The sequence below is a fragment of the Falco naumanni genome, chromosome 3, assembly GCF_017639655.2.
Source record: "Falco naumanni isolate bFalNau1 chromosome 3, bFalNau1.pat, whole genome shotgun sequence".
Taxonomy (NCBI): domain Eukaryota; kingdom Metazoa; phylum Chordata; class Aves; order Falconiformes; family Falconidae; genus Falco; species Falco naumanni.
Window position 1 is genome coordinate 74,567,400 of NC_054056.1, and position 26,260 is coordinate 74,593,659.

Below are 26,260 nucleotides of genomic sequence, written 5' to 3' on the forward strand. Positions count from 1 at the left end.
AAAAGGTGCAAGTAATTCTAGTGTGATACAGTAAGTGTTAAAGCATGTGCTCCAATATTAACTATGTGTCCAGGTAGTGTTATAAATCAGGGCCTTGTCTAGCAGTGTTATGTTTCCCAATCCCTCACTAGGATATTATTTGCAAATGCACAAGCTGTAACTGATGCATATCAAACACACATAATCAGTAGTCTGCCACAGTATGCTGCAATGAGATTGCTGCTGTGTATCTCTTTGCTCACTGTTTTTGCATGCTCCCCTACGTGCCCATGGTATATATTCATCATACTATCTTTCCTTTTAAGAGAACCTGCCTGTATTGCGGAAGGAGGTGGCCCACAAGAGATTTGTCTTCTTTCTCCATGAAAAAAATGTATTTGTGAGTGGTTACTTGGGGAGTTTGGGCTAAAACATCATTTACAATACAGATGTGTACAGGCTGTCAGCATGGATTTAAAGGGAGACGCTGGGGGGAAAAAAAAGGTAATTCATAATCCTCATTGAACAGTAAACAGAGTGAGGCAGCTTCCTACCATTTGGGATTTGGGAAAACTTCTTCCTAATAAAGAGTAATGCAAGGTTTCTGATGTGGAAAAATTAGAGACACAGCAGGGAAGCAAAGCTAGCAAAAAATGATCTGAGGTCTGTAGTGATGTTTGGGAAATGAGGCAGCAGGCTGATAGCCAACTAACAGAAAGAAAAGTTAGCAAGGTTTTAATTAATTGAGTGTGTATCAAAGCAGTGGGTGGGAAAGTATGTTCTAATACAGCAATAAGCAAGGACTGGAGGAGAACGTGGGATGGAAACAGCAGGGTATAACAAACCAAAAGTAACTTAAACCTAAGTGAACTTGAGGGAAGACTCCAGGTGAGGCCGTGATGAGTACCTCATCTGGGCTAGCAGATCTGTGCCCTGATGGAAAGTTGGGGCAGCCTTGCAGGTAGGTAAGGGCTGCAGGTGGAGATAAGTGATAGGGGGGAGAAGAAAACAAATGAATAGTGCTTCTGTGCCAGACCTAATCTTCATTTCTCTGCTTTCCTTCTTTTGCTTTTTGTCTTTTAGATGGTAAAAAGCCTGGTGGCAGTGAGGTGCAGAACTTGTAGCACACTCTATTGCACTCTGTAACATGTGGCCATTAATTCACTGAGTGTTCAGCCCCATTCCATACCTGTATCACCGTAAGCTACTGTAAAAATAGGAAACTTGACCTCTGCTCCCCTGTCATTTCGTTATTTTGTGCGTTACAGGCCTCAAGGAGATGGGAGTTTCTAGCTCTGCACCATGCTTTCTAGGATACCAGCTGATGTGATTATTAAGCCTCAGGTTTTTTGGGTATTCTGAAGTAAGTGCCTCTCAACAAGAAGAAAAGTACCCTCTGTCCCTCAGTGAAACTTGGTGAAAGCCAGAATGTACTTATACATCTTGTGATGGTTGATTTTGGCTTGTGTATTTCTCAGTTGAGATAATGCTGCAAATGGCTGTGAGAGGAGTAAAGGCTGCTACATTTCCCTGCATTAATTGTTGGTCTGTGAATTGAAGAAAAATGCTATGAAAGCAATAACTGCTGATACTTTTAATTAACTTTTATATCCATGGTATCATACTTAGTTATTAGCTGCCATGTCATTAACCCTTGAGTCTCTGCTATCTGCAGAATCCCAGCATTGCTGCTTTAGGATTTTAACTTGCCTTTTTCCTCTATCATTTCTAAATTATTAGCTTCTTCAGCTGCACAGAAAATTCACACATAAAAAGTTTAGTGAAACGATTTTGTCAGAGAACATGTAAATTCATGAACATTGATCATAAGGTATTTACAGGAGTGTACTGGCTTGGACAAGGTTTCACTGTGTTTCCCTGGTCACTTCAGAAGAGCCCAAACCTGCTGCTTTCTGAAGTGATCCGGCAGGTATCTGAGGAACCAGAGATGAAATCACCATTGCTTTGCCAGGTTTGGTTCAAACTTAAATGTCACTCTCCCGCGTCTACAGATTTGGATTTTTATGGTCCACTTAATAGTTTATTTAAGTTGAACAGCTCCCCAAAAGAAGAGTGTACAGGCCCGATTGCCACTAAGTAGTTCTGCATGTGCCTCAGTGATACATGCTTATGCTGCACGCAGAGCAAGCTGCTCCTTCCATGATGTAAAATTCTGATCTAAACCAGGGAGATAATTTGTATTCAGGACTTTGAAGTCTTGAGTACTAACAAGGTATTGGCCTATATAGTGTTCTGTGGGTTAGAAAGACATTTCAAATATAAAAGCAGGGGGAAAATAATCCTGTCCAGCTCTTTCAGACACACTTGCGTGCCCTTTTGTAAGCTGCACTGCATTTTCATATATACTAATTACTATATTTACACTTTGATGCTTTTGTTACATGACTTTGACTACGTTTGAAATGCATCCACTGCATTTGTTAATACAATTTTCCTACAACAAACTGTTGCATCTTTGTGTATTATATGTAGGATTCATATTCTTAAAAGTCACTGTTGTCACACTTAGCTCTGATTTTAATGCATACACCTGGCTTTTGATGGGTGAAACTGAGCATCATGTTGTTAGGTGACAAAGGGATCATACACATGATACCACAGCAACACAAAGTGGTACGATAAAATAATCTCCATGAAGTTTGTGAAGAAAAGAAACCTGTCCAGGAGGTCTTTACTGTCAGCTAACCCTAAGGAAAAAAGTTTATCACTCCTTTTGTAAGCCCTTTATCTTTCATTGTATTTTATACTAGAAAACCTAGAAAAACAGTGCTCAATTAAAACTTTTTTCCACAGCTGACTCTGAATAGCCACAGGAGTTTTGTGATTTGATCAGACAACACCAAGCTAAGTGTGAAACCTCACCCACAGAGAATCCTGACATCAGCTTAGTATTACAGAGGCAACTTCCACTCCCCGCTCCCCCCCCCCCCCCCCCTTTGTTTTGGTTACTTTTGAATGCAGGATATGATCCTAGCACTCACTGTGGCATTTCTCATCTATCTGAACATGAAGTAGGTTCCTTATATTTTCTGAAATGTCTGTATTTCCTATTGCTCATTTCATTTTTGAAATGTTTCTCTGTACTAGACTTGAAACCTATAATGTGTTAATTCCATAGCTTAAAGCCAAACAAAACCATTTTTAAAAAGCTTCACTGTTGCCCTTCCTGTAGTTGAAGGATAGTTCCACTAACGTTATTTTCCTCAGCCTTCTTCCTGTTCCCTGAAAATTACACTTGGACAAAACATGACCACCGAACCTGATTTTAGAGTGGCCTTTGTTTCAAAATCTGTCAGGCGTACAATTGCTTGCTTTTTAAACCCAAATCAATGGTCTCTGAATAGGGAAAGAGCTCAGAGAACATTGGGAAGAATGTTTTTTTGGTGAAGAAATAGGTAAGAAAATAGAAAGCAATCATCACGCCATGACTACATCCATAGTGCACCCACGTCTTCAATGCTGAGTGAAGACTAATTCCTCTGCATCTTCCCCTCATCTCAGAAAGGATCTAGTAGAACTTGAAAGGTATGCAGAAGAGTGAGCAGGCTGGTTACAGTATGCAATAGCTTTTTGGTTAAGAGACCTTACGACAGTTTGGAAGAGAGTTGAGAGGGGAGGAGTGTGTCAGAGGAATATAAAATCTAACAGCATGCATCAAGTGAATGATTATTCAGTCTCTCACAATAAATAAGTAGGTGATAACAAGTAAATATCATCCTCAAGTTATAAATGGAAGAAATTTCCTTTTCCCTCAGCATTCTTAGTCCTGGAGATCAGACTGACTTTTCTGCTGCAAGTTCTTATCTGCAAGTATGCAGGCTGTTTATAAAACAAATACATACCTATAAAAGTGTACTTATTAACCACTGTTTCTAGTAATTGCCGACTAGAAGCCCCTTTTCAGAGATCCAGCAGTCAGCTAAGTTATGTATGAGTACTGGACACTTTATAAAATGATTGTGGAGAATGTTATTGTTGAGAGCAGCAGTTTAAAGAAAGAAGCGTTTCATTTCAGAAAGCTAAATTACATAGCAGATCTGACATGACTGATTCTTGTACCTATACAGTACTGGCTGTGACATAGTTCTTTATAGAAGAATAGCCATACTGTGTTAGACAAAACATCTATTTAATCTAGTATTTTACTTCTCAGGTAACCAGCAGCACATACTTAGGAAAACAGTGTTAGAACAGGGAAAGCATATAAGTGCTGTTTCCCCAGTGCATACAGGCACATTCAGATCAGGGACTTCTGAGGCCACAGAAAATAGTTTTCTGTTTAATGGTCCTGATGGATAAATGGAGCAAATGCAGTTGATGTGCTCACACATTACAGCAGCTTCTGAATAACTTTGGAAATGTTGCTTTTCTGCCTTTTGATCTCTGGACAATCTGTATGTACTTCCCCTAAAAAAGACCTTTTGTATGTAAAGTGCATGTTTTCAGTCTGTCCGTATTAGTATGCACCCATGTACAATTAAAGTCTCAGGGTTTTTTCTGACTTACCTGCCTTTGTAGGCATTAGAGTATAAGCACATAATATTTATACTGTGCAATTAGGGGAACTGATTAATTATTGGAAGTATACATTGTTTTCCAATTCAGTGGTATTAGCCTATCTGCTTAATTTTAAACTGCAATCCATGGATTGTGTCATCTGTGGATCATGCATAACATAATGACAACAGTCACTAAAAAAGTAAACCCCTTCTCACTGGGCTTAAATTTGCCATATGGGGACACATAGCTCCATTGGAAAATTTCTTGGCATCTGCAAACTGAGATGGAAAAATACATTAGGAAGGGAAGATCAGTAAAGGCGGTAGGAAGAAGCTTCCCATCATGTTCAACAGAGACCTCCATCCTTTCTTTCTTTCTTTCTTCTTTTTTTTTTTTTTTTTTTTTTTGAATTGACAGGCTATACAAATTTCTTGAAGAAAGCCAGTGATCTACTAACTTTCTGAGCAAAGAAAATCCACAAGCCAGATTGTAAAGTGTTGTCCCAAACATTTTCAGTTAGAAGCAACCAAACCCAAACCTAAGCTTTGAAGATTCAGTTCTTATTTTCATGTTGCCTGCATTGGTTTATTTGCACTCCCAAATACTTGTGGGTACAGTTTTGTTTTGCTTATTTGCGGTGATTTCATAGACTGCCATTTTGAGTTTGGTGTAACATTGGGTGAAAAAACAGTGGTCAGGAAGGTATTGCCAAGGAGATAGCCCAGCTACTAACCTCACATTCCTAGTTTTTCTTTGGTCTAGAAAAGACCAAAAAGCCATGAGAAACAAAACGATGCACGATGTGTCTGCTAAGCTCAGGTCACATAAGAAGTGGGCAAGGGTCTGCTGCAGGTCCCTGTGGAGTGGTGCGCAGCCGTAGCCTTAATGCATTAAACAAATCTGTGCACAAAGTTTAGGCCAAGCTGGCTCTCAAGTTATCGAAACTGATGAACGAAAGGACTTCTAATCAAGGGAGTCAACCTTGGGAAACAAGGAACAGATAATGACAGGAACACTGACATCTAAATTATGCAGAAAGAGGCCTCCCTATGAGAAAGTTCTGGCTGCAAGAGGAGACACGTTGATAAAGTGTTGCAACCCACAGAAAATTAGTTGAAAGTAGCACAAAGGTAATTGCGGCAGTGGGAGATTGTGACCTCCGTCTCAAATAGCGCCCCCGAGAGGGCAAACCCTCGCACGGGGAGTGCGCGTAGTTAGTGAAAACTTGAGCAGTGTTGCCTGAGGCTGCGTACTGGTTTGCATTAGAAGCGATCAACTTGTAACCTATCCTGTATGTGAATGAAAATGAGTATGTAATACACTATGAATGGGCAAGTACTCTACTGCATGCAACGTATACCCTCGAGTAAACTGTTGAGCACGCTCGGAGAAAACATTCCCCCGTGCTCCCAGCGCTGTAACAAAGAATGCTCGCCTTCTAAAACTTCAGATCAAGTCTTAAGAGGGTTTTTCTCCATGGCCGACTTTACGGTATCAGGATCTGCCTCCCAGGGCCTGACCTTTGTATTTGGAACAAACGCCGACAAGCGCGGTCACAGCCCACAGGCACGGCAACCGTCTCGCAGCCGTTCCTCTCCAGGCTGCCTGTGAAGTGGTTCTGGAAGCCACGAAGTCACCCTCCGATTCCTCACCTGGCTGCCTGAGGCGCCGCGCAGGGCGGGAAGGAGCGGCCCCCCGCACCCCGCGCCAGCCGGCGCCGTCAGCGCTGCCGCGGCTGGGCCCGCACCGGGTCCGAGCCGCCGCTCTCGCTTCCCTTAGCCCGTCGGGCTTCTTCCCCTTCAGGTTCGCACCTACAAGGACAGCCCCGCCGCCGCCCGCTCGCCCACCCACCTCCCCTTCCTTCCGACGGCGCGCCGAGCCGCTGGTGCCCCGCAAAACCCGGAGGCGGGGGAGCGGGGCTGACCCCCGTGGCGCCCCGCTGGCACGCAGCGGCCCCTCAGCCCCCGCCTCAGCCCTTTCGCAACAAGCGGTTACCGCCCAGCGGCGAGCCGTACCGCCAGCTGCAGGTGCCGACCGGCAGCGGTTTACGCCAACCGCCGCCCCCGCCTCCCCCGGGCCCGCCGCGGCCCGCCCCTAACGGCTCTCCCAGCGGCCCCCGCGCCGCCCGGCGCTGCTGGGCGCTGTAGTGCGGGCGCGGGGCCGGCGGAGGCCGCGGGGCGAGGCGCGACAGGTTGCGGCCGGCGCCTGCGGGCTGGGGGCGGCACGGGCACGGTGGCGGCACCAACACCGGCCCCGGGCCCCGGCCGCAGCCCCCTCGGGCGGCTGGCCTGCGCACGGGAGCCTCGGCAGCGCCGGGGCCGCCGCGGCGGGGGCTGCGCGAGGCGTTCGGGCCGGTTGTGCCACAAAATGGCACCTGCCGGTGGTGCCCGCGGTTCGGTTCTCGGCGCGAAGCGGGGTCGCGTACCGGAGGGCGGAGGGCGGGTGAGCTACCGTGCGACAGTGATGGCAGCTGAGCAGTGACACGGCAACAGGCATCTGATACAGTCACGTAGATCCTACAATGTTTTCTCTGACCCGGGAGCCTAGGTGTGCGCCTGTGATGATGTTTCCACGTGTGGGAAAAGCCCCGGGAGCTCCGTTACAGGCCATATTACAACCTGACCTGCTTCTCCATGTTGCCGGGGCTGGTATCTTTTTCCACATCTGTGATGTTTTAAGGCTTAAATCGTGCACAGTTCCTGGCTTGCCTTGCACTCCCCACAGCCTTTCCTTTGGTGGTGACATGCTTTCCTCGACTCTTGCTACCAGAAACAGATCACAGACAGTCCCTGCTCCTTTAGGAGAAGCCTATCTACTTCCATTGAAACAGTCTGGCAATCCTTAGTTAATCCATATTTACTACATGTTGTAATTCTGGCAGTCTACCAGGCATCGCCTCTTTGACATTTGGCTGCATCTCATACGCACCTTTTTAAGCACAGATTCTCAGCTCTTCTCACCGCTCCCTTTTTGGGCATTGCTACCTTCAGCACTCCCCAAATAAGCCTTTCCTACTCAGCAAGCTGACCACTGTTTTATTGTTTCCCCCCTTGCTTTCCTCTTCAACTTCTTTTATGTCGCCCCTGCAAATCTTAAAAATTAATCCTTTACTTGTCGGTTCCATTGCTACTTATCTATGTCTCGGTCATTCCCAATTACCCTCAGAAATCTAAGGGAAGACTCCACAGAGGAGGTTGCCCAGACACTTGAATATCAGTACAACAAAATGTGTAGGAGGTTATGAAAGGCGGGTGGCCAACCAGTTCCCAATGCAGCAAAGCCAGAGAAGCTTTTAAGAATCAGGGATGCAGGAAGGGAGAATGCATTTTTAATGACCTGTGGGATCTGCTTCTTTCTTCATTCCTTCTGTTAGGTCTGGAAGACAGGGACAGGAGGAACTCTGATGTACACACCTGCTGCCTCCTCAGAGAAGCCTCTTTGAGGAAGGAAAACAACAGTTGTCAAAGGTGAGAGAATAAAGCACATAGGAAAGTGCTTTGCCAGCCTGACTTACATGGGTCAGGACTGCAGCATAGGAGAGTCTTCTGCTGCATGAGCCTGAATAGGAGCTAGCAACATTTTACTGGCACTAGTACTCTCTGACTTCTTTTCCTTGGAACTGGGAAGGTGCTGGCCTGAACAATGCCAACCACTAAGTTACCCGCTGTAACTTACCAAAAGGTTGCTGTAAAGTGCAGAGCTCCTCTCACAAGAAATTATGGAAGTGCCCTGGCCACAGGCAGAATTCTTTCACGCTCTTACAAATAACGGCTGACTTATGTATTCTTCCTATATCTTGGTGAACATTCAAATATTTAGGTCTGTCTCCACAATTTGCTAATATTGTTGTCCACCTTTTCATCAGTTGTGTTTCTGTTGCATCTCACTTCCATATGACTGTTTCTGCATGTAATGAAACATGAAATTTGGGTAGGAGGGAAAGTGCTCAAGAACAATTCACCCAGTAGCTTGCTTGCTTTGTTTTTTTGTGTTTGGTTTTTTTTGTGTGTTTTTTTGTTTGTTTGTTTGTGGTTTTTTTTTAGAGAAGCAGACCTGTGTTTCATCTGCCACATATTTATCCTACCATCACAGTGTTCAGAAGTGATAGGAAAGGGAAACAACTGGATTTTATTTCAGGTAATTCCCTGTAAACCTCCTTCATGTTTGGCAGACTTGCTTTGCCACATAGAAAATTGAACTGTAAACACTTTGAAACTAGCTCATCTTTTTAACTTTTCCTCTAAAGCATTTAATAAGCACATTCCATAGCAAAATTTGTAATACTGAACATTAATTCCTGATGGCCCTATAACAGAAAAAAATTAAAAGCTTTCACAGCGCTATAGCTCAGATATAGTGACTGACTGAAGAGGTGATCATTAGGTGTTGCTGGAAAGTACGTATGCCTATCTTTCAACAGTACACACCGGGTGTAGCTGTAGAAAGCCACAAATTAATCACATTTCATGCAGAAGAACAACATTTCAGTATTTCACCGCTGAGGGGGTGGTGGAACACGGGAACAGGCTTCCTAGAGAGGTGTTTGACGCCTCAACCCTGTCAGTGTTTAAGAGGTATTTAGACAATGCCGTTAATAATTTGCTTTAACTTTCGGTCGGCCCTGAATTGGACAGGCAGTTGGACTAGATGATCATCGTAAGTCCCTTCCAACTGAAAATATTCTATTCTATTCCATTCCACTCCAGTCCAGTCTAGTCAAGTCTAGTCTAGTCTATGTTGAAAGTCAGGGAATGAATTACATTGGGAAGTGTAGTTTTCATCTCATACCTATGTATTTAGATTTATATTTATATTCTTGTTATATTAACTGTCCATAAAATGCCTAAACCTGGGGACCATTGAATGTATGAAGGTCAGTGTAGTACATAGGTTTAAGCTTTGACAGATTCACAAAACAATCTAATTTTCTAAGAAGATGTATTTGTACTAGCATAGAGGAATTTCTTCTGTGTAATTCTCACATTACAGCTATATGTCCTATGACTGTGAAATCTTAAGTGTAAAACCTACACAATGAAGGGCATGTGGCTTTTTGAGCAGTTGAGCCAGCAGTGGACTATCCTGAACAGCTGAGCCAGTGCTGTCTGGTTTTCAGATCTAATGCCCAGACTAAACAGTCCTTCCAGTGGAGCCATTACTTGTCTCTATGTTCTCAGCATCTTGCCTCTGGTGTCCCTGTGTAGAAAGTCCCGGTGCCAAATTTCTGTTTTCATTTGGTTTTCCCCATTTCTTCTTTGTCAATGTACCCTGTGAACTTCTTCTTGTGTGTTCTGCCACATCCTGCACAGACGTAATGATGTATTTCATTTGTTTCGGACCTTTAGCAACCACAGCAAAACGTACACATGAAGATACTTAATACATAATAAAATGACACCTTAATTTGATTTATTACCAAGGAAAATGGGACAAATGTAATAAGGAAGTCCTGGGCTTTCATACTGGTGCAATTAAGCGTTTGCGAAATGGAGCAGGCAAGATTGTCATCATGCTATGTTCATCCTTACCTAATCTCACTACAGTTCCAGTTGCTGGTGACTGTCTCTCAACACCTTGTACAACTGGAGATGAATGGAAAACAGCGGAGATGAGAAGGCTCACAAGTAAAATACAAACCGGGGCTCACCAAGGGCAGAAGTCAAAAGGCCACCTTAAATTTGAAACAATGTATTTGTTGCATCATACAGGATAAGATAACTTTGTATCAGCAGTAGATGGATTTATTTACCTCACATATGTCAATGTAGTTTAGCAGTAAAAGGTACCCAATCATCTTGTACAGATACATGTGTAAAATAACTTTCTGCTATTGTCAAAAGGGGAAAAGAAGAGTTCTTTTCCAAGGCAATGTTCCTTTCTCCCATTTCTCCATGTCTGTTCAAGTTTCACTTTGTCTATTTTGCCACACTTTTGAAGCACAGTTGCAGGTCAAAACTGAAAGTGGCTATAGTCTTTGCAGGATGTTATTTTCCAGTATCAGTTATTTTCCACATCAGTTTCAAATGCAATCATACTTCTCTACAGAAAAAATGTATATATTTTGTCATCTAAAATAGTTTGTATAGGTAAAATACAAGCTTATGATTAGGTTTACAGCAAATAAGGACACCATGCATAAGCTCTTAAACCAGAACACAGGGCCAGCAGTGCATTAAAGACTTCTGAGAGATAAATTGTCTCAATTTTTCTGAATGGGGTAGTCATATGAAGGAAGAGAGGATTGCATGCAGAGGGTGAGGAGGAAGTGAGTGAACTTGTGATTTAAAACGCTTCACCTCAATAATCCTGCCAGTTTCACTGCCGAAAAATACACTAACACATTGTCAAAATTTCTCTGCAATGTCTCGTGCTTTTTCAGGGTGTGCAATTCCATAACACTGATCTCTTAAAACCAGTGAGGAATCAAGGTATGTGCTAATGCAACCTTAGCTCTTCCTCCTGCAATGGGTAATAATCACTTGGAGTCATCTGCTGGTATCCAGCTGTGTCCCCACCTTTAGATGATGCTGAATTGAGGGGTTAGAGGATTAGCTGGAACATTTTAAGAGAGCTGTTATTGGGGCATTATATGATTCACCCTATTTACATGATCAAAAGAAGATAAGAGAAATTCCCTAAGGGATCCAGAATGGCCAAAGCCAAGTTTTATACCATGTGTCAGTGGTGGACTCCCATGGTCTGCTGATGCACAGGCAAGAGGGTGTTGTGGGGGTCCATGGTAGGCCTCTGAATATATATATGTATAACTTTGTGTAAGAGTTATGTGGCTAAGAATAAGATAAACTGTTGTAAAATAGAACAGGATTAATTACGGGTACCAGACTAAAAGTTTGAGTGCACAATTGTGTGGGATGCTTTGGTTTAATATGTCTCAGGTAAACATATGCTTAGGTTTAGCAATGAGATTGAATCAGTGTTGGAGCCCCAATCCTAGAACAACATCTATAATCTTCACAGGCAAAATGTATTTATACGAATTAAACTACACTTGTTCAAAGAGAGCAGAACTTAGGTAGTTTTGGTGTGTACCTTAACTTGTTATTGCCTGGCTTCAGAAGTTTGAGTGACATTGAGTGTAGTACATCACTGCTATGTGATCCTAGTCTGATCCTTCCTCTCCCTGTACACCTTTCTATAGTGGTACATGGCTAATCGTCATATTTTGAAATAGCTAAAATATGATGGGGCCAGTGACAGAAACACAAAATGTGGTCTAACTGCTAAATCCTGACAGCATACTGGTGACATCCCTCTCCTTTCTACTTACTTGCTCACCTTTCCCTCAAATAGGTCATCCTTATGCCAGGCAGCATTCCCAGCTCACCGTCTTTAATTCCCATTGAACTGTTGCAAGTGTCAAAGTTATAAGTGTGTATTAAGCTGGCGCTTTCCACCTCACATTTTCTGTTGCTGGACACACCACAGACATCAGTTTAGTTTGGGATTCAATAGCTCTGGTTTATCTGAGGTACCTGATGTGCTGTATCTGGAGATGCCTCTTTATAATGAGATGATCGACTTGGTTACTTTTCTTTGGAAAGGAAAGGGTGAGACTCGTCTCATGTTCAGCCCAGTGAATTTGTACCAGGATGCTAGAAACGAAGAATGCATTGCAATAGGTAAATCCCTACATGGATTGCGATGGATCAGTGCCTTGGGTGGAAGATGAGCCCAGGCCAGTGACTCCTCAATAATTTATGCACAGCACAGGTATGTTAACAAAGGGCTTGTGATCACTATAGTCACCCAAATCATGTGTAACCATATGGGTACAAAATGCTCCAGGGAACTAAGAGGCCAGATTTTCCAGCAGCAGCTTCTGGAAGGAACAGAGCTGAGACCTACAATGGCCTGTGAGAGCTCTGTCTATTCATCTGTGGCAAAGAGGAGACTTATTTAAATCTCATGAAAGTGGAATGTGCTGCAGTTTTGTCCTTGCCAGTCTGAGGGTTAAATTTGCATTTCCTTCAATGTTTCTCCAGCTAACATGCAAATAACTTCCATGTGTCACTTCTCTCTTTAAAAACAGTGGAGTTCCTTCTAAATTATGTTCACTATTCAGAATATACCCCCAAAATAGAAATATCCCCAAGCACTTGAATGTAGTTTTAATTTCTTCATTTCAATATGTTCTTGAGAGTTAAAAGACCTACTCTGTTCTTCCTTCAGTGCTAAAGAACACCAGTCTCCCAGCATACAGCCAGTGTCCTAAACTCCCAACACCTTTCTGAACTTAAATTGTGATCAGTTATTTCACATTTCTGTTACATAGACAAAGAAAGGAGGAGTGAGGTGAAGTCCCTTTGTGGAAAGCTGGTTTTTAGTATGGGTTGAGATCCTAGGACTCCTATCTCACAGGGGTGGTTTCTGGCCACAATGATACATTATCAGCCAGGATGTCTTTTGGCTGCCCTGCCAGTAATCCACAGGAATATTTGGGAGAAGGACATAGAAGTTACATTTCCATACTTTCTGTGAAGACTTGTAAGAGAGAAGGGAGTCAAACTGAGGGACATGCAGGAAGAATCATCACTGCCTGCTCCAAGAGGCACCCAACACTTGGTCCGTCCTCCAGTGCTGTCTGGAGAGGGCCAGTCCCCGGTCAAACAGCAGGAGCTTTGCAGAGGAGACTCAGCTATGGAGAGGAGACAGCAAGGGTGTGCACTAAGCAGCCTGAGCTGGGTGGATAAGGGTGGACTGAGGGTATTGCAGGGTCCTGCCTCGGTGGGGTAGAGTTGGAAAAGTTGCACTGTGGAGCAGAAGGAATGCAAGGGAGGGGGCACAGGGTTGCTATGATGGTGTTGCTGGGGAGATGTAGGGCGTTGTGCAGGACCCATTAGTTGTGATGCCCATGGAACAATTTCTAATTTAGGAGTTCCGACTACCATTCAGAAAAAATGAGAAGAAAACAAGGGTGGCAGGGAATAGTTCTGTTTCCTTCTGTGATGAAGTGGGATTTCAATGAAGGGCACAAGATCACATTTAGGGCAAATATAGCTTTGCAGGCTCTTTCACCAAGAATGTTTTTGTTTCTTTGAAGATGAGATTACTAGATTCTGACAGAGCTGTCTGTCTCCATGGTAGCAGAGCAGGCTATGGAGGGGACAAATGCAAACCCAAGTTTTCATTTTGGCTAATGTTGTTTTCTTAGGACTTGCCGGCACTGGGACACTCAGGAATGTTAAAGTGAAATAAACTAATGCACATGTGCTGAATTGTACTAAACCTCTATGTGGATGCTCTCATTCATTGTAACTTAGGTCACTGTATCTTAGCCTACTGTGAAATAGAACTGCCTTTCTTCTGAATGAAAATGTAATAAAGCCTCACTTATGTACATCAAGTAGTTAATTTGTCTTGACTAGACGTTTTCCTTAGCACCCTATGTAAACAAAGCCTTAAGTGAAGACAGTACTGGGGACATATTGTTGGACAACGAAGATCCCAACCTTAGCTGAGAATGATGTTAGGGTACGATAGGACCAGACACCAACTTCTCCTTAAGAAGCCCTTGTTAACACAAATCTAAAAATATCTGCTTCTTGATGCAAACAGTCACATCTATTATAGGACATTTCAATCTGCCTTCTTGACAAAGTTTATAGTGAGGCAATTCCAGAAATATTTGGAGGCTTCATATTTCCTTGATCCCAGCCAAATTGGTTTGAGGCCTCATTATGGTAGGGAAACTATAAGACCTTCTGTCTTATTAGCTTACTGGCAATAGCCAAAGACCGAATTTACATATCAATTATCTACAAAAATAGGGTCAGGAAGTCTGGGGACATCCATGGTAGATAAATATACTTCACTTATACTGGCAAATATGTTTCACAAATACATGGGCACTTCTTCCAGTGTAGAAGGTCACAGTGACAATGACAACTGACCTTGTGTAATTTATTGCATGACGTTTGACAAGGTAGAATGAATACAGAGTCTCACCATGACAAAATATTACAGAAGTGTCTCTACTAACTGCCGAAGGTCAGAATTTCCTATTTTGGTACATGTCTTTGAATATGTCTTAAACACTTGCATTTAATTCATTCTGGTCTTTGAAAATACAAAAAGCTGCCAACGTGTCATCTCAGTGATCCCAGCTATAGGTAGTCTTGCTTATAAACTAAGAAACGTTTCCCACAAGAACAAGAAATAGGATAACCAAGATCTTCAATCAGTTAAGAAGTGTTTCATACTTTTCATATCAAAAGAACCTCTCTATCCGAAAGGGCAGTCCCACAGGCTGACTAATGTAGGTAACATCCTTGTTCATAAGCAGGGGCTGACTGTAGCACACAAGTTAACTGAGTTCCGAAGATGATGATGTGGGAGAACCACAAGAGTCAGCAATGAGCTTTTTGAAAGATCCAGAGCTGAAGACTCCAAGGATCTGCTGTTTGTCAGCCCATATGAGTATGTCTGTCTGGACCTGGATAATATGTCACGTTCTCTAAAGAAAATGTTTCCTAAGCCCTGAGGAATGTAAAATGTCAGGTAAAGGGAGAATCAAGAAGTATATGGGTGGTATCTCTAAACCAGAGCATCCAAACTGTACAGATTTTTTTTCCCCGAATCATTAGTTGCCCTATAGAAATTGAATTTTTTTTTTTTCCACTAACAAAGAAAGAGTATTATTTAAAATAAATGGTACTTAACAAATAGATGATGGTGAAATATGGAAAATAAGTGATCAAGGGCAGGAGATTCCATCTAAAGTAAACTTGTTGCAATGAAAAAAGCAAGGTAGAATTACTAAAAAAAAAAAAAAAAAATAGAGTGAAGAAATACATTATACTCTGAGGCCACCTACTGGGTATTGCTGAATTAGCAGAGCAAATGGTAGGAAAACTGGAGAGTCAGTCGGCGACAGTCTGAAACAAGAGAACTATCTTGTTCTTAAAAACCAAACCAAACCAATAAAACCAAAACCAAAACAAAGAAAAAAAAAAAAAAAGGATAAAAGGAAAAAATCAATCCCCAAAAACCCCGATGGAAAAAAGATGTAAAGTCTATGTTCTGGAAACTCAGATTATGTTTTTTTACTCTTTAAGAACTTTCAGAAAAAGAAACAACTTGTTATGGGGCTTCTTTTTTTTGAGGCTATCAGTCCTCCATAGGGATGTTATGATTTTTTCCAGTGATAACATTGTCCCTTGTGCGCTAATAAAAGTGACATTGCTGAGCTGTTGCTCAGAGTAATGCACCTCCTTGGATCTGGAATCTGCTGTCCTAGCTGGAAAGCTCATTTTCATCTGTCTCCTTTTAAAATCAAAGTAGGTTGTCCTAAAGGAATCTCAAAGACAACTTGTAAAATTTCTGGTGCTTTAAACTAGTTTTATTCAAATAAAAGTGTAGAGTTCATCTATGAAGGTATGGTAGGAAAAAGGCATTTATACCTCTTGAAATGTGGTCAAGATATTAGAAATTATGACTAAACATTATATATCTGAGTGAATCCCTTTAACTTCATCATTAAATTTATTTAGTATCTGGATTTGCTAATGGAAATGTAAGGCCAAGTTGCTCCAAGAAGAACATAGCAGTAAAGTTGGTATGCTAGTGCATCTTAGTCTTTATAAAAAGGCACTGGTCTTATGTAGTTCTGTTAAAATTCAGGGGTGGGTTTTTTTTTTTTTCAAATTTAGTGTTTATTCTTCACCTTTAAGATACAACTGCTCCTGGGCAAATTCATCAGTCCAGAAAAGTATTTGGACCTCACAAATATCTATGCAGAGTCAGGGGAATATGAATGAATTTAACACTTTTTCAGCAATATGTGTGCAGACTGATGGTAAAACTGAAAGATTTAGAAGAGCTGAAGGTTCCTGATGTCTGATGCTTTCTACCACTTGACTTGCAAAAACCTGTCTAAGAAGTAGAGTATTTTGGGAAGATGGAATGCCATCACCAGAAGATACCTGCTTTTTAGGGACTTCTTCATTCCTTCTCCTTTCCACAGACCTTCCCTCTGTTGGTATGAAAAAGTGTGAATTACTAAAGAATGTGTAGAAATTTGGCCACTAATTTCAGTGCAAAATTCACAGTGAAACACAATCTAATCAGAAAACTCGTATTCTACTGCCTGTATCAATACAACTTGTAGCAATGAATTAATTATCATAAACGCCTTATGATAACACCAGATTTTAAACGAATTAGGAGCAAAATAGCAACGATTTGGCAGAGGAAGATTCTTCATTTCAGTGTGGAAGGTGGCATTAAGCTAATTCAGACATTACTGTGTGGCAGGTAGCGCTGTAGGCTGTAGGTAGAAGTGGGCTCCACACAACATCCTGCTAATGGTCCCCCACTGGTGGCAAGAACAGTGCTGTGGCCCCAGTCCTGCTCTATGATCCCTAGTGCAGCTGGTGGGTAGGATGAAGGCTTTGCACACTGTGGGAGATCATGGCATTGGAAAGCTCTGCTGTAAATGCGTGAGAGGCGGGCTTTGGTGTGTCAGGGAGTAAAGTAAGAACAAGCAATGCTGTATGGGGTTTGGCTCATCTGAGAGAAATGGTTTTGAGTGAGATGAGAAGAAGGTTAGCTTCCAGGCTGGCCCTCTTAGGGACTGTAGGAAGAACTCTGATTTAGTCATTGCAGGATGCATAAAAATGGACTATGAAACTGAGAAAAGAAATAGAACTGAACTGAATGCAAAAGAAGAAATCTCAGCCTTCCTGATGGGGATGGCCAAGGCCTACTGGTGCGATTTCCCCAGGTAAAGACATTGGAGAGAGCACAGTGCATCCCCTCCCTTCAGCCTGTATGTCCAGCTCAGTCAGACTCGGAAAAACTCAGTTCACTGGGAGAGCTTTCCATCCAGCAGGACAGGGCAAAAGACCCTCTGGTTATCCAGCAAAAACTTGGACAGTTTTGGCTGCAGTTGTCATGATTTCTTCTTCTGGTCGTTTTGTAACTATACAGAGGTGGGAGAATACAGAGCTCAAGAGCTTATTCCATAATAAAAAAGACTAGCATGGGCACGATATAGACATGACTACAGTGATGGGGAGAAGTTTAACTGAAACCTGGACAAATGATAGGGGAGAGGCACCATTCTTCACTCAGAGCATCTGAGCAGTGCCCTGTGCTTGTTGATGCTGAAACCTTAGAATGGGGGAAAAGCACTGTCAAGGCTCAAAGTCTGCTGTGTGGTTTTCCAGGCATTTTACTGCAGATTTATAGTCAGTAAACTTGGCTTCTGAATTGTAGGGATGTATTCAATTTTTTTGCTGGCTTCAGTATGTTGCTGATCTGTGTACAATTGTTTCTTCAGAAAAGTTTCCAGTTCCGAGTAAATGGATCATAGATTTAAGTTCTTCCCTGCTGAAAATAATATGCTGGTCTTCGACCGGTCTGTAAGAGCAAATCTACTTTTCAATATATGTGCTACTTGGTATTTACTGAAACCAACTGTCAAAGTGACTACATAGTCACAGCCTCATACAGTATAACTAAATATACTCACAACCTCAATGAAAGGCTTTTATAGCTCTGAATCAGGTAAAGAACAGACTGTAACAGCTGTGAACAACTATCTGATATCTTGTCATGAGACTGGCAATTTGTACAATGCTTGAGCATTAGAGAATACCCCACTTCACTCATCTCGTGTTAAACTCATTGTCTGTTTAAAGAGATGGTAGAATATATTTGATGGAAGATTTTCAGAAAGTTGGGTATTACACCTTTAAACTGCATGTAGTAATGAATGAAAGTAATACAGACACTTATGCAAGAAGGCCTTTACCATCTAAAATATTTAAACTTACTATAGGTAAGAACTCCAGTCATGCCAATTTTCTTCTACTCTTGGTGCTTCTATTTGATTCATTGTATATCAAAATTATTCATGCTTTAGCTGAGAGGTAATTTTCAGCACTGAAAAGTAGAGTTTGCATGTAAAGTATGCAGTATCTTCAAGAAAAAATAATTTTTTGTCTAATAGGTTTTGATCTCACCTGTAGTGTGTTTGCTCTGCTATACAATCAGTTTTGCAATAAAATGTCAATGGAATCAAAAGCTTTTCTTGATGTGAACTTTCCTAAATGTACTTAGTAAAAATAAACTTTTACTTAATTAGAATCGCCCTTTTTCCTCATGCCATTGGCATAAATGTTCTTTCACAAAACTGGTATTCATTAGGCCAACTTTCATGCATAAAACATCAAAACTGATTTAAAAACAGGTTATGCACTTAAAATATGCATGTTGAGACTGAAGTCTTTTTTTTTAACTAAATTTAGAATCCGATCAAAACTAATTCTCATTCAGTTGAAATGGTTACGTATCTTTGGATTAACCGTCATAAAATACTGGAATACCAGAATAGAAATAATGCTGTTAAGTATGTCTGATGTTACTCTGTCTTGCTGTTGACTCTGGTAAGTACATATGTGGCCTAAAACAGTATGTGACTGATCATATCTTCCCAGGAAAATGCATAGATTATGATTTTAATGACACTGTGAAGACCATAAGATAAGCAATGTACGGTTACATCATGTTTCCAGCACAGCCTTCCTAGTCATGTTTCTCTCAACCTCTAAGATGTTAATTTTGTTTTGACTACGTTGTACTGAGTGGGAAATTGGGGTAGAAACCTCCAGAGATACCATGGTGTCTATGATTCTTTGATAAGTCCTGTGAAAAAGAAAAGATAACTCTGCCTGCCTGAAATGAAAGCTGGCAAAGTTCAGCTGCACTTACTACAGCCCATGAGTATTTTTCATGTGATTTAGGAATTATTCCAAACACAGTGACATCATTCACACTGCTGTGGACTGTACAATGGTTACAAAGAATCACCGCTATCATTCTTTGGCTGTTGATAGATGTCTATATGGCACAAATTTAAAACAGAAGTACCTTTGAAGCCCCTACAGTCCTCATCCCAAGTTACTTGTGGATATGTGCTTCATAAAAAATAATAGAAAACACCTCTGCACTGTGAGTGTTTAAAATGGTTCTATAGCAAGTGGCCCATGAATCATAAGAAGGAAGTCATCAGGCACCACAGCCTTGCCTGGCTCCCCTGGGACTGTGTGAAGATGCATCATACCCTTGGTTTTCTCATTCATCTATCAGTACCTACATCTATACTAGTAAAGAAAACAGCATCAGAGCCTGAGCACTCTTCCATGGTCATTTATTTATTAGTGGGTTTTGTCCCTACCAGTCAGCACTCTCCCAAACAGCACGTGGCCATGGTTTTGAGGACAGTTACAGGCCAGGGATTGCTCCCTGAGGCCAACCCATTTTTGAAGGGAAGAGGATTTAAGTTTGTAGACCTCAGTGGCTTGAGATCCTACTTATTATTTGCATGCTTGTTGCAACACAAAAAGTCTAAATTGTATGTATTCACAAGGAGTCAGGTAAGAGAATATGGTTTCCCAGGTGTCTCAGTCAGTGGCAAACATTGACGTGTTGCTAGTAGATTCAAGTACAATAAAAACTGTTCAGCTATTGTCTAAGATTATTTAAGAGCTTGCAGCTGTCCTGATGAAAAAGAAACTGTAATGATATACACATTTGTATCTACAGTGCATTTTATTGCCAGTATCATTTGATGTCTCCCAGATGTTTTAGAACAGATTCTCTATTCACCATCTTCCTGCCACCTCTTATCATATTCCCAGTTGTCTCCTCACCAGGTTTATTAATCCTAATCTCTTCTAACTATTCTTTATAGGAAGGCTACTCTGTGGTTCAAAATCAGCCTTGCTAGGTTTCTCTTTACCTTTTAATTTCTGCTACATCTTTTCAGTCATGCTCTTGGTATTCATAATACACATAATTGATTTTACCCAGTGGCATAATGGCACTTTTGGCTTGTTCAGTATTCATTTCCTAATAATTCATAGCATTATTAAACACTGTTTGTGTTGATATTTTCATGTAACTACCTATTATATCTTTAAAGTCTCACTCCCTAGTAGTGATAGCCAATTTGGGGCCATCATTAGGTTTGTATGCAAAGTTAGGATTGTGTTTTCATGTATCATTTTACATTTGTTTATATAAATGTAATTTCCTCTGCTATTTTTGTACGTAGTCACTCAGCCTCCTGGGGCTCTTCTGTGGTTCATTTTAGGCCCTCTTAGTGCTGTGTAACTGCATCATCAGCACACCGCATCTCTTTCTGAGTCACACTTTTTTGTGGTCATTTTGGGTATGATGAACACTTTGGATCTGACCACAGGTCCTAGAGATGCTCCATGTAGTTTGTGACAGTTGGCATTTACTCCTATGTTTCCTATTTTTTTTAACACTTGCAATGACACAAGGGCTTTTCCTGCTAGCCCTTGTCAGTGTATTTTTTTTTAATCTTGTCAAATGTCTTTTTTTAATCTGTATAGACTACCTTAACTTTTTCCTCCTAGTCTGTAGGTTTTTTGATTCCTTCAAAGAAGAAGAATAGATCTGTGAGGCAATGTAGCAGTTTTCCTAAAGTATATGAAATTCTATCTTTATTCTGTATTTCTGGTATTAGTCACTTGCAGGAAACAGATATTGCTGCTTCTTAGTATAAGTAGAGATATATTGAATGATATGAATGGAAATGGACACCTGAAATCATGCAGAAAATATATTTCTGGAATACATAGGTTTTTTGTTTTGTTTGCACTGCCTTAATAACCTTCTGGCAGAATTGCAACAATGTATACATTGCACATCTACCATTCACAGTTTCCTCAGTCAGGAAATATTGCTGACGTAAGCTATATTTTCCCATCAAAAAATTCCTGAGTAGTTATGCAGAGGCAACTACTCACTAGTAAACAGATATTATTACTTTTTCCTATTCCATTGCAATGAAGATGTGCAAAATATAAAGCAATGCTATGAAATATCTGTTTTGACCAAACACTAGTGTGTTCTGTGCTGTGAATAAAAAAGTAAAGGACTCTCATGGCTGAAAAAGAATTGGAAAAAAAAATATCCTGATAGGCTCACTGTATTTAACTGTTCTAGTCACTAAATCCTGGTTTTTGTAACGATCAATTAACTGAAGAAAATGAAATGGCAAACATTTCAGAGCTCAGGTGTGGATGACATATCAGCCCCCTGTGGGTTCCAACAAGCAAGCACTCACTCTTCAGAAGAAATAGGATCACTTGATCTCAGGCCTGGCCATTGACCTACAGAGCCATTTAGCTCGAGTGGCTAAATGTCACTAACATTGATAGAAATTACTACTTACAGAGAACTAGCACATTCACACCCTCCCATATCCTCCCAGCACTTGAGATGGGCAACCATGAAAATAAACTGTTTCCTCTGAAAGGGAAGGATGCTGAGAATGTACTAAGTTGCTTTGAGACCTTTCTGCATGCTTGCAGTGATGAATAATTGCTAGATACTATCGGACTGCTCACATGTGGAATTCAAGAACAATCTCTCTTGGTTCTTTTTTATCATCAAGCTAAACTGATCAGGTGGCATAAATTCAAGTACCAGAAAAAGGTAGATAGTACACTGCTCTGTCTATTACTTACTCGGTACAACCATGCTGCCGTTTCTGTCTTGTTGGCTCTGTACTTGGACAAAGTTAGCCCAAGGATGAAAAACAGCTGTGTGAAACAAAACCCGTGCAAGAGTCATGATGTGAGGAAAGCCTTTCTGAGGAGTGCAAAATGCAGTCTACTTTGGAGTTAGGCGATCCACATCTGTAATTGATCAACCAAATCTATAATTTAGAAGTCCTTTTGCATTCCTTGATTGTGCTAAGTTCGGACATAGCATTACCCATGAGTAATGCTTTCTACAAGCTTTGATTGGCTAGAAGACCCCATCCCATGCTGGCAGACAATGACATGTTAGTCAGTTATTCATGCTTCACTTGCTTCCTGGCTGGACTACAAGAGCCTGATGTATTTGGTCACCAGGCTTTTCAGGCTTTTCAGCACTTAGAACAATTCACCTAGAATAAAAAGCCCTCAGCCGTGCTGTTTATTTTGAGTGTATCATCAGACCTGTCCTCAGCTGTCTACAATCTCTTCCCACAAAGAAGTCAAAAGCGAGACTTGGTCCTTTTCATCACAGTGGGGTTTTCCATGATGGCCAAAAAGCGTCTAGAGCATTGTGTTGAACAATTGCACTCATCTGTCCCTGCAGACCGTTCCCTTTGCTCCCTATCTCCACCTCAGTAGGGGTAAATGTCACAAAAGTTATCTGTCCAGCAGACAGAATGTCCTTGGAGACCACTCTGAGATCGTGAAATGAATATCCTAGGTTATAAGGACAGTCACAAACCTGACCTTCCATTCAAAGTATGAGACACATTTATTTGACCCTCTCTAGCAAAACCACGGAGGAACATAAATGTTTATAATCAAACCAACTCTACCAAAAGGCGACACTTCACTGCTCAAGCATCTTCCCTTGGGAAGAAGATGAGAGAACAAATGGCTCGCAACAAGCAAGGAATCATGCTGCTTAATGTATTTTGGAATGACTTTCCAATGCCGTCCTTGTGAGTGAGGTATAAAGAGCTGTTGCAAAGCTGAGCAGAAAGTTGTTCAGAGCCAAGTTCCCACCCTGTAAGCTGGTCCTGATGCAACCGTGATACCTGCTTCTTTGAACAACGTGTAAGTGGGGCTGAAAAAGCAAATGCACCTTTTCCTTCAAACACATTTGGTTCTGCCATTTGAACTTTTGCAGTACTGTCATAGGGTGTGACATGCAAACTGTGAATACTCAACATTTTTCTCTTGTTGAAGTTATTATGATTGAGGCCCAAACTCTGCAAAAACACCCGTAGTTCTCCTCTGTGCTCTGTCCCAAACTCCTTACCCACTGAATTCCAGCCTCCACTCCCTCTGCCAGATGCCAAAATTTTGTCAAGAGCCCTTAGGCAGGCTTAACAAACACATGAACACACAAATGAAAAAAGTGATTGTCATACTGATAGGAAAGTGCAAAAAAGAATACTAATAAAGCAATAAACCTGAATGAAGATAGGGCCTGTATTTTTATCTTTTGCCTTTTATAAGAATCAATCTTCCTTCATCCTCTACCTCTTGAGAATTCAGCGGAAACCTAAAAATGTTTAAAACTTAAGTTGTAAGGTATTTTAGTGATAGAGTTGTGTGCACTTAAAAGAAATATGTGCAGTGGAACCAGTGTCTTGGAAACCCCGTGACAGAGATTCCTGTCAAAGTTTCATGAAGGGTGTCTGAGAGTAAATGAATTTCCATGTCTCATTTTCCATCATATGCAAATAAGTATGAACTCTGTACAGGAACACTTTTTTTTACTGGTCCTAGGTAATTTTGACCATTCCAGACAGTGCTATGCTAACAGAAGTTATAATTGACTCTTATCATATTTTCCCTAAAAAATATAATTTTATAGTACCCCTCCAAAAAACATCTACAGTTTAACTGATGGCTTCACAGCTTAATTTCGCAGTCACCCAACTCATATGGAGATTTACTGAATACTGAAGGCCAGGATGGAGATTACATTTCTGGAATCTTTGATAATAAAGAAGATATCAACTCTAGCCACTGTTAATTGAAGCTTATTTTCTTTTGGACTCTAAGTAAATTTCAGAGTCACCACACAATCTTTCCTGGCACTTTGCTTATTCTTTGTATGTTCCTACCCTTTCCCAGCAGGTCTCAGTATGAGGCCTGTGGTTGCCTGATGTTCTGGGAGCTACTATCCCACACCGACACAATCCACTGTGTGTGCATGACATCTTGGCTTTCCAGCTTCTTCAGGTGTGGGACTAAGCTTGGGATGGAGAAGCCAAGAGGTATGTTAGCAGAAGGCAGTTGCAGCTGATCAGATGCCCGCTGCCCTCCACAGAGGCAAGATTTTGCTTTTACAAGGAGCATTTTCACCAGGCATCCTCTGCTACACCTTTCAGAGATCAATAAAAGACTGAGACACTGCAAATTCACTTCAGAAGCTGGCCAGGGTACTGGTTCTCTATTCTGGGGTGAAATGTGAATTGCATTGGAATTGACTTTTGTACGTCGAGAATATTCTGTGATGGGAACTAACAATCTCTATATTTAAATATGAAATTAGAGTGCATATTATTTGATGCTATGCATAATTGTGTACATACCTGTGCACACTGATGTGGAATTTGCAGCTGAATGCCATAACACAAATAATTTCTTTTGTGATTTCTTTCTATCACACTCTAATTTGAGAAATTGCAAGTAATGAGAAAAATAAATTTTTAGAATGCTCATTAAAAAAAGTAAAAAGGTAAATGATATGATTAAAGAGGGGAAACTTCAAGGTAATTGTTTATTCTTGAAATGAGGCTTTTTTATTTCTTTTATACTTAAATCAGTTATTTGTTTTATATTTAAATCAATGTTAGCCCATTAAACTGTGGAAGTCACTTTCTCCTTTCTCATCGCCAGTAATCCAATCTAAAATCAGAGTGGTTAAGTCCTGCTTCACAGTATTTCTTTAAGTCTCTGGGTTTCATTTTCTTTTTACATATACAATGTTGCACAGGAGGCAACAAAAGTAGATTAATCCATATGACCAAGAACACAAGGTAGATGCAATCATAGAAATTGCTAAATTGCTGGCATTTAAGATCTTCACAGCCATTTGCTTTCAGTCATTTCTCTTTCATTGAGTGAATATCTTCAATAAACTGAGTAATTTCACTCAATGAAAGACTGCAAGGTAAATGAAAGGTATTAGCATCACCTTTGAAGGTGCCAAAGTGAGGAGGCATTTTTAGTTAGCCCTGAAAAAATTGTATGTTCCCCACACTAATGATAACTGAAACCCGCTTAATTGTTCCTAAACCCCTTTGTTAAATTCACAATATCTATATTAATATATTGTTACAGCAATATGCTATTTAGGTATTACTATAATGCTATCTTATTTAGTAATAAATTTGATGATCTTGCATTTACATTTCTGACACTGTTCTTCATGATTTATCTGACCTCAGGCTGCAGATGAAGAAGGACCCTTACTTCATTTGAGCCCTGTATTTGAGAGAACAGTCAGTAACAGAGGCTTCAGAAACTGAGAATTGTTGATTCCTTCTTTGGAGGGCATTTTGCCAGAGAATTCTGCTTGGGACTCATGGAAATTCTTGGACTAAATATATGTATGCATGGGACTGGAAAAATATATATGAAGCATGTGTTTCTATAGGAATCCTATTCACCTAAAGCATAACAAGATTTGAAAACACCTTTTCTTTGTGACTATGATTGAAAATGACCATGAGCTTGACAGTCTATCCTATTGCACATTTTTATCAGGTTTATAGTAATCAATATTCGCTAATCAATATTTGGCAGAGAGAAGAAAGAGACCGTGAAGAGGAAAGACACATTCTTAAGTGCTTAAGTAAGAGCGTGGTTGTGTTTTTCCACTTGAACTTCAAGCATGATCTTTCTGACGGCATACTCTACATCTAAAGCAGAAAATTAAAATGTGCACCTGATAAAATAAGAAACGGAGATTTCAAAAAAGTGTAAAGTTTCACATTTGAGTTTCTTTATTTTAAAGGAAATTATTTCAGTATCGATTCTCCAGTCTCACAGAGTTCCCTCTTAATAAAATCTGTAAGAACAGCTGCAGACATTGTGAGATTTTAACAATGAATAAATAACACTTCTTTCAGAGCCTGGTGAAATTTATAGGAATTTTTCCCACAGTAACTGACTCGTCCAAATGTTTACTAACTCGTGCTACATACAAATGTTCAGGGTTCTACTTCTGTAAATGCATGCCTAAT

The 26,260-nt window shown here is 40.8% G+C and overlaps 1 long non-coding RNA gene across 1 annotated transcript; it reads left to right on the forward strand.

The window, feature by feature from the left end:
- Window positions 1–6,731: 6,731 nt before the first annotated feature.
- Window positions 6,732–10,297, forward strand: LOC121085745. The gene is made up of 2 exons (XR_005827177.1): window positions 6,732–8,637; window positions 10,044–10,297. It is a non-coding gene; the product is annotated as an uncharacterized LOC121085745 (long non-coding RNA).
- Window positions 10,298–26,260: the final 15,963 nt, after the last annotated feature.